We start from the raw sequence: 9,572 nt of genomic DNA, 5'->3' as shown, positions 1-9,572 counted from the left end.
AATGCCTCTGGCTTTCACTTTTAAGTCTCAAATGGTCTCCCTACCTTTTAGGCGATTGGAGAGGGTGGATTTTAGCCTGGAGAGATCTAAGAGTTAACGTGGTCCTTCAGTGATTTGTTGCAAGCTGGGAGTGAGGAACTCCAAGGTGCCCATGAGGGACCAGGCAAGTCCAAGCCCTGAGCTGCAGCTGAAGTTTCTTTTTCTCGCACTATATTACACAGTGACAAGGGCAAAGCAGCCCTTATCACCCTCAGACTTCCTGGGGACCCTGGATGCCAGGCAGAGCAGCTCTGTGCTCCTCCAGGGAACGATCCAGTGCACATTCAGAATCCCAGTGCTGCTGAGCCTGATTTCTGCCTGCCCCAGGGACTGCTTAGGCTCAGGGAAGCAGATTTCCCTCATGTACCATTGAAGTCTGAGCTGAACTGAAAGGCAGAGTGAGAAAAGGCATAATGCAGTTGTTTACTGAAAATGTTTGAGCACAAGAAGTTACTTAATCATGTCCCAACCAGTGATATTGAATTCCCCTGAGCTCCCAGCACGTGCTTGTCTTGGTTTTGGCCTGTGTGATTTGGGTATGAGCTGCTTGGCATTTGTAACACACCCAGTAATCTGGCACACACCAAAATGAGCTTTGACTTTTTTTTTGGTTTCCTAGGGTTTGCTTTTGGCTCCTAACAGCACAACCTTGATGCAGATCCAACAAAAAAATTTAAAATACTTAACAGAAAAAGTTTAACTGGGTCATTGCTATAGTTATTGCAAGCATCTACTGGCATTTCTTTTAAAAGGAGAAATTTGATAGGGCTGTTTGGAACAGCTCTGAAATACACTGGGATTCACGTTATTTTATGCATATGGTTGTAATAGAAAAGGACAAACAACAGGAATATTATTTCAAAAAATAAAATTAGAGAAATCTCTCAATTCAGAGCATATGCACTCAAAACTAAGAGACATCACCAAGAAAATTCTACAGGGTCTGAGCTGCAGCTTATCTTTACATAAAAGTACAATTACCAGAGTTATGAGAATTTCTATGGTGCAGAGAGAGGCAGAAATAACTGCTCAACTTTCAAAGAACCCCATTTCCCCTTTTCCTGTCATTTCCTGGGCTCAGCCTCTGCAAGGTGTTCAGCAGCCACTCTTTTAGGCAACACTTGCCCCCCAGTTTCCCACCTTATTAAACAGCTCTGAATAGAGAACATAACATAGGAATTAATAATTCAGTGACCAGAGTTATCAGGAAATACAGCACAAAACCTTCCTGAAGTGGGACCCTTACTTTTGCACATGGTTGAAAAACAGCTGAGAAACACTGGCTGGCATTTGAGAGTAATACTGTTACTTCCAAATTTATGTAGGCAAGGCAAATAGACCATGGGGAGATGAAAAGAGGAGGTGACACCAAGAAAAGGAGGGAAAAAATTTCACAGGAGGGATGTACAGGGTGGGATTGTCGGGGTGTCTTTGCAGGGACAGGAGCTAGGGCAGTGATCCAAGTGGGTCCATTCCAGCCCTGGATATTCTGTGATTCTGTGAAATATTTAGAGACCTAGCACTCAGTGAACACTCAGGTGACCCTGCTGCTCTCCCACTGCACAAATCCTTTCGTGGTGGGATCACCTCCTCACTCCATCAGTGGAACTCTGCCTTTTGGAGCAAAGCACAGCATCCCACTGAAATGTGCAGCCTGGTCTGTGCTCAGCATCCCACCGCATCTTCAAACTATCTCCCCTCATTTTCTAAGAAGCCTCCAGAAATAATCTCTCGAGATTGACACGTGAGGAATTTATTTTGAACTGTAGATTATATGGAAAAATCAGTGTTTGAAACTGTGTCATTAAGGAGATTATGGCTCATTAGGTATTTGTTTTTACTGGCATAAAGGCACCTTAAAGGGAAAGAAATTTATATACTACTTTTGATTTCTGCTTCCCTGAGTGTATAATGACAATTTAAAGTGGACAGTATCAGAAGACTGTACATATAATCATCTGAAAATTCCTGGTGAAATTGCTGAACTACTGTAAGATGTCCTGCTCTGCTTCTTCTTTTCTTTCCTTCTCCCTCCCCAATTCTTTCTCCCTGCTTGAAATTCTGAGAGTCTTAATCCATGGTGTCACTCTGGCTAAGATAGTAGGATACCTTTTTTTCCTTTGGTACTGTCAGAGAGTCGGTGGAATTGGGGTTATTTCCCACCCTCTCTTCCCCATATCAAATCATAGCCCTATAACTTATCTTTGGACCTTATATCTGCCACTTTCCCAACAGATCACTCAGCACAGCAGATTTCCTAAATATTCTGTTATTTTCATCTTGTGGCTAGCACCCTTCCACCTTTACTACATTTTTTTGCAATTTTTGTTTGTTTTCTCCAATCTGCCTGTCAGAAACAGCATCCTCATGCAACTCCCTCCTTTGCAGCTGCCAGTTTTGGAAGGAGAGGATTATCCCCAGAGATTCTTTTGTTATTTGATGTCTCTATTTACTGGCATTAAATAGTGCCCTTAAATTTCCACCATGTATGGGACAATTTACTTTTCCAAAGCAGCTCTGAACACTCAGGTATTGGGACTACTGGGATGCCATCAAGTCCTGTCCCAAAATCTTAGCCAACAAAGGCCCTATGACAGTCTCAAGGCCATCCCTAAATAATTTTTGGCTTTTTGAATGTTGTTGTCTGCATGGGGGTTTCAGGAATATGTACCTACATCTGTAACACAAAAAAAAACCCAAAAAAAAAAAAAAAAAAAAAAACCAAAAAACCCAGGTTGTGCGAAATTCCCCCAATTCCCCACTGATGTAAAATGGTACAAGAGAAGAAAATAATGACCAAGATCTTTCAGGTAGCAATGAAACCAACTAAGCAGCGCCTGTCAGACATGCAATTCACTCTCCTGAATGAAAATCACACTCAAAACCACTAAACTGAATTGATGGCAGAATCAGGATCATACTTGAATCTATGCTTTCTCTGATGAAGAATGAAAAACATAGAAGTAGCCAGAAGTTAAAATGAAAGCAAGCCTGTGATTACTGTGAATCATTGTGGGCTCGCCCCAAGCCCACATGCTTATCCATTCCCACGTGCTTTTGGAGATAAAGTTCCTGCAAAGCACAATACTCATGTTTTTATGGCACTGAGTTATGGCAGCAAATAGGAAGTCAAACGCTCAGTTTCTTCCTTGCTCTTTGCAGCAGCAAATTGCAATTTGCAAAAGGTTTTTGATAACATTTGGTGTTAATTGGACTTAAAAATGTTAATTGCCCAAATCACTGTGATCATAAAGACACATGCAAATTATCTCAGCATGTAAGGGAGCAAAAGCTCAGATTGCCTTGAACTTCTCAGGATATGGGTTTTCTCAATGTACAGCTAAAAGGTAGCAGGGTGATTTACTGTTCTTGATCTTTCTGGTGTGAAAATTAAAAAAGCACTCACACTATATTTAACATGCGCATATAACAGATTAGCAGGTTGAAATCAATAAATATGTATTTTCTTACTAAATATATAGGAAATTAATTATGACTTCCAGCCACGGAGCATGTTCTCCTTCCTTCACTAATCTACAAAAGGGTGAACACTTCCTGGAATAGAAGCTGCACTCCTTCATGATATACAAGACACATAATCCTGTGTAGAATCACAGGGTCATTATGTTGAAGATCCCACTGACCCATGTCCCCAGGTGCCACATCCACAGCTCTTAAATCCTTCCAGGAATGGGGGACTCCACCCCTGCCCTGGGCAGCTGTGCCAGGGCTGGACAGCCCTTTCCATGAAGGAATTTTCCTAAAATCCACCCTGAGCCTGCCCCAGCCCAGCCTGAGGCCGTTCCCTCTCCTCCTGTCCCTGTTCCTGGAGCAGAGCCCGACCCCCCGGCTGTCCCCTCCTGGCAGGAGCTGTGCAGAGCCAGAAGGGCCCCTGAGCCTCCTTTGCTCCAGGCTGAGCCCCTTCCCAGCTCCCTCAGCCCCTCCTGGGGCTCCAGCCCCTTTCCCAGCTCTGTTCCCTGCCCTGGACACCCCCAGCCCCTGGGCTCTCTCTTGCCCTGAGGGGCCCAGAAGTTCCCCAGGACTGGAGGTGCAGAAACCCAACCACTAATGCCCCAAAAACGTGGCAGGGGGAAATCATCAGTGACAGAAATATTTTGGGTTGATATTCCCAATTCCAATCCTGTCTCACATGGACTCTGCTCCACGTAGCCACTTCCCCCCAATTAGCACAATTTCACTGCAGAGCAATAATAGGGCCTGTTTAGCTGTTTGTTCATTATAAAAGTTATGAAAATGAGATCAGAGGTTTTTTCTTTTGCTTGAGAGAGCAGCACAGTCCCCATTTCTCTGATCTTTGCACAGATTTCCATTCTACCTGGACTTTATTTTATTTACCTATTGCTCTCAGCATGTCCAATTTCATTTCAGTAGCCCTTAATCAATTTTCTCATTAAATATGTCATATAGCCCGTCACCTGGGAGCTCCATGTTATTTTTCCATTGTTTCCTACGCTGTTTTTCACTTCCTATTTTGCAATTGTGCTCAAAAGCCAACATTTATTTTCCTGTATTTCTCCACAACCCTTCTTACCTTAAGTTCTTACTACTGTGTCTGAATTCCTCATCCTGTTTTGAAGCCAGCCTCAAAAGGGCACAAATTCCAAGAGACACAATTTCCTGGCTCTAAACCTGGATAAACAAAGAAATAAAACGCCTGAACAAATTCAACCATTCCCTAAAAAAGGGTATATTAAAAAATAGGCTGGTTTGGATCGACCCAATATGAGCCTAAACTGTCTCCTCCTTCATTTATCCACGGAAATTGCTGGTTATTCTCCCCCTCACAGACCTGCCTGAGTGCAGAACTTGAATTTTCCATCTTTATTGACACTCAGAAGTACACTTTCTATAAAACCTTATTAATTTTGAAGTGGCATGACTTAGGTTACAGGACTGGTCCTTCACTTTTAATCTTTGAGTGAGAGTTTCGCAAGGTCTGGTTATCTCTAAACTGCTGCGTTCAGTCCAGGCAGTAGGACAGTAGAAGGAATAAAGTCTTTAGGTTTCCAGAGCTAATAAAACTACACTAAAATTTCACAATCATATAAACTCCAAAAATTTAGAAATAACATAACGTTCATTCCAACAAGAAATCTTTCTTAAATTTTGTTTTGTGATAACAAATTTTGGAAAACATCAAGTTTTCTTCAAAGTTCTTCACATATCAATGCAGAGCTTGGTAGATGAGCACGTCTGAAAACTCTTAGATTCTGAATATCAGAGCAAGCTACAGTTTTTATAATATAAAGACTAAATTATTTTATGTTGCAGATACATTTGGGATTCAATACTGTTAAAGATATTTTAAAATATTGTAAGTTAAACTCTCTTTGCAAGTCTCAGATTGTGACCTTGATCTCAAATTCAGGAGTTTTGCCCAATACCAAGCTGTGCTGGGCACTCCAGTTGTCCTTCCCAGTCTTACATCTTCTTCAACCTCAGAAGCACAACACACGGAAATAAAAGAATGACCTGTTTATCCAGACTTTCTCTTCTTCCACCAGCTTGTTAAACTAAATTTAGATTAACTAGCAATGTTTTTACTGCAAAGAAGGGGATCTCTTCCTGTGTCACTTCAGGAATCTGATAAAAATAAGGCCACAGTATCAATCTGATTATTGGGTACAACACACATTAATTTTGACATAATCTGCTATGGCCCACATCTGTTTATCCTAGGACACTAAAATCCATATGAAGGCAGTACTATAAAATTACGGAAATAATATGATACCATCTGTAACAGAGGGTGAAGGGAAAAAAAAAAAAAAAAAAGAATACTTAAACGTGTTGGCCAGACTGCGTGTGGGGCACATGAAAAATCAAGCATATGCTGCACAGGCAGAGATATTTTTGTGACTTTGGACATTATGAGAAATAGTTTAAGAAAATAAAACTGGTGTTTTTAGGATCTTTGTATCAAAGACAACATGCCCACATGCAGGAAGCAAAAGAACAGGGTGCCTGCTAATAAAAGCTTACATTTTATCATTGAGCATCCCCAGATTTAATGTGGGTGCCTGACCTAGTGTACTGTACAGTTATGCCAGGCTTTAATAAAGTAGCTTTCTCACTTTGTAAGATGCTGTACTGAAAAAGCCAAGTGAAGGAACCTTGCACGCAAATCAAGGGCTTCTGAGGACACTGTGAGAGCCAGGAAAGACCATTGCTTTGTCACAGCCTAAGAAACTGCCCCTGTGTGTGCACCAACACCCTGTCCCTGCTGTGCTGAGGATCCAGAGCTGGCACAGCACCCAGAGTGCTAAAATAACAGCCCACTAAAATACAGATAGTTAACAGAAATTACAGGGGCAAATATTCTATCCCAGGGCTTAAATATGAGAATCCTATTTTAGAAATCCAAATGCCCAGAGCACGGCTTAGATACAAAGCAGGTTTGTAACCAGGATACTAAACTTTAAAAACTGGAAATTGTGGTACTATTTAAGCCAAAGAGTAAAACAACTATATATTCTCTCAATATTTCCTGTTTGCATTTGTATTCTGCTCATTTGTACATCCCCATTTCATGGTGACTTTTTCTCCCCATGCACATAGCCATGCTGATATCTTCATGGATTTGTTTATAATAACCTTTAAATCCTTTCCCTGTCATTATGCTGTAGACCCTTCTGTTGTATGTACACTTTTTACTCTGGTTCATTGCCTACATATCGATTATTTTGCATTTGTCTATGTTAAACACTTAACAGCTATTTTCAACTTGCTAGTCCAGCCATTTGAAAATACCCAAATCAAACAACTTGAATGCTGTCCTCTCAGTTATTAGCTGTATATTTAATTTTGATATTATTAGCAAAACATCCAAGTTGGTCACAGGGAACGGGGAAGTGGCCATGAAACACCTGCTTAAATACTGTAATTTCCAATAGGGACGCTCACACTCAGAATGAAACTGCTGAGGTCTCTATGCTGACTTTAAAGACACTTCAGAGTCAACAAGAGTTGCTTCCCCTGCTTGTTTTGTGCAGGGGATTGGATTTTTAAAAATATTTAATACTGTTACAGTTATCAAAGTATTATTAATCTTGTATTTCCAGCAACAGAAAATCATAGAGTCATGGAACATTTTGGGTAGGAAAGGACCCTAAAGTTCATCTCATTCCACCCCTGCCATGACAGGGACACCTCCCACTGTCCCAGGCTGCTCCAATCCTGTGTCCAGCCTGGCCTTGGGCACTGCCAGGGATCCAGGGGCAGCCACAGCTGCTCTGGGCACCTGTGCCAGGGCCTGCCCACCCTCACAGGGACCAATTCCTCATTCCCAATATCCCATCCAGCCCTGCCCTCTGGCACTGGGAGCCATTCCCTGTGTCCTGGCACTGCAGTTCCTGAGGAATTGTTCCTCTCTGGGTTCCCTGCAGCCCCTGGAAGGGGCTGTGAGCTCTCCACACAACTTCTCCTGTCCAGGCTGAGCAGCCCCAGCTCTCCCAGCCTGGCTCCACAGGGGAGGTGCTGCAGTCCCCTCAGCACCTCCATGGCCTCCTCTGGATTTGCTCCAATAGTTCCATGTCCTTCTTATACTGGGGGCCCCAGAACTATTCCCAGCATTCCAGGGCTCAGGAGAGCAGAGTGGAGGTGGATAATCACCTGCCTCACTGCTGTCATAAATGTATAAAATGTACTTTATTTATTTATTAACACCCTGCATATAAATTGAATAATACTGAAATACTGTATCTCTGATGTCTGAGCACAATCCTATGGTCCAAATGCCTTTCAACCTCCCATAGATTTCTTTCACCAGAAATTTCCTGAGCTTTCCATAATCCTGAAAATGAAATGAAAAAGGACTGGTCAGCTCTGGCTGTTTTGCCAGTAATTGTAGCAGCGGGGTGAGATGGTAAATGCTGCTGCCTTCCCTGAAGCACCTTTGGTGAGGCGTTCAGGGAGGCACACAACAAACACACACTCACGGTCACACGGCACAGCTGCTCCTGAGGAGACACCAGAGGGACTTCTGCTGCAAGTTCTGACACAGCTTTATTGGGTCCACACAGTGAAGGGGTCCAGGGATAGAAGACAAGGAATACAGGAGGGTCCAGGTTTAAATATGGGCAAGAGGGGGTGGAACAGCATCAGGACGAAGGGGCTGAGGACACAGCAGTGGTACACAGGCAGGACAAAGGATGGGAACCAACGGGGAATGCCAAGGTGGAAATGCAGAGGTACAAGGGCCAGTGGGGAAACAGGGACCTTTCTGGAACGGGGACAAGTAGGGGGAAATGGGAAGGTGAGGCCAACAGGCCAATGGGGAGGACAGAGCTGTGTTATTTGACACGGTGCTGTGGAGCACCAGGGGTCAGCCCTTCCTCTCAGCCTGGCCTGGAGGAGTGCTGGAGCCTGTGGCGTGTCCTCCCCGGCCATGGCCATTGACTCGCCCTGGTGGGCCCGTGGCCCTCCACAAGGAGCGGCTTTACATTCCAACTGCAGCCGCTCCTGAAGTGCTGAGGCAGACACAGCCTGGGCATAACTGAGTGGCCACAGCTTACCAACCTAAACGTCTTCCATCCGTTTTCTCTGAGGCTTCCACTATTGACTGATTGAGTTTACCTTTCACTAGTAAAGTCAAAGTATTTTTGTGGTCTTTCTTGTCTGCTGCCATTTTCTGTGCCATTAAAGGTAAAGGGAGGTACTGTGACACAAACAAATTAAAACCCCCGTAAGATGGTCTGAACAATCTAAATTTCTGTGGTGGGCCCAGTTATTTGCTGCAGAAACAAGGGAAGTTTTAGGGAAGCGTCCACTTCAAGTATGTTATCCTAAGGTTTGCTGGAATACCAGCCCCCATTTGTGATTTTATTGCATGAAAACACCCACCTTACAAGTGTAATGCCTTATCCATAAATATTAGTGTCATCTTCAAATTCTTTGTGTCCATTCCCAATAAAACTTTATTAAAACATCAACATGAAATGTGCCAAACTCATTTTAGCCGTTCAGTGCTTTTCCTTTCTATGTTATCTCCACACTACAAACTCCTGTCTTCCATCTCAGCTGTGGAGCCAGGACTAAGGTTTTCACCAAGTCAGACTGATATCCCATCTTTTATGTCTTTGGAACCATGATTTTATCCATCTTTAGAGAATTCACCTTTCTCTTTAATCGAGATAAGAATATGTGTCTAAAAAAATAACCCAAATTTAAGCAATTTTTAAAAAAACATCATTTTAACAGAATAAAAATTTAATTTGTAAATATTGCCTTAGGCTGATTGTTTCCATATGAGGTGTAACCAAGCACGATTTATGGTGCAGGTTACAAATAAACCTTTGGAAACAGAGTCAGAACTGCTGCTGGAAGCAGCACCATTGAGTAACAGCACTGCTACTACAGGAGATAATTTTATGCAGCCAATGTAATATGTTTCTAATGCAGACCTGAGAGAACAGAATAAAATACCTAATAATAAAAATTAAAAACTCACAAAACTAACCAAGAGAAACCCCCCAACTCTCTAAAGAAGAGGCTTAAAAATATTTTTTAAAACC

This window comes from Taeniopygia guttata, chromosome 11 (genome assembly GCF_048771995.1).
Source record: "Taeniopygia guttata chromosome 11, bTaeGut7.mat, whole genome shotgun sequence".
Taxonomy (NCBI): Eukaryota; Metazoa; Chordata; class Aves; order Passeriformes; family Estrildidae; genus Taeniopygia; species Taeniopygia guttata.
The sequence above is the reverse complement of the archived record's forward strand: the minus strand, read 5'-3'. Positions refer to the sequence as shown.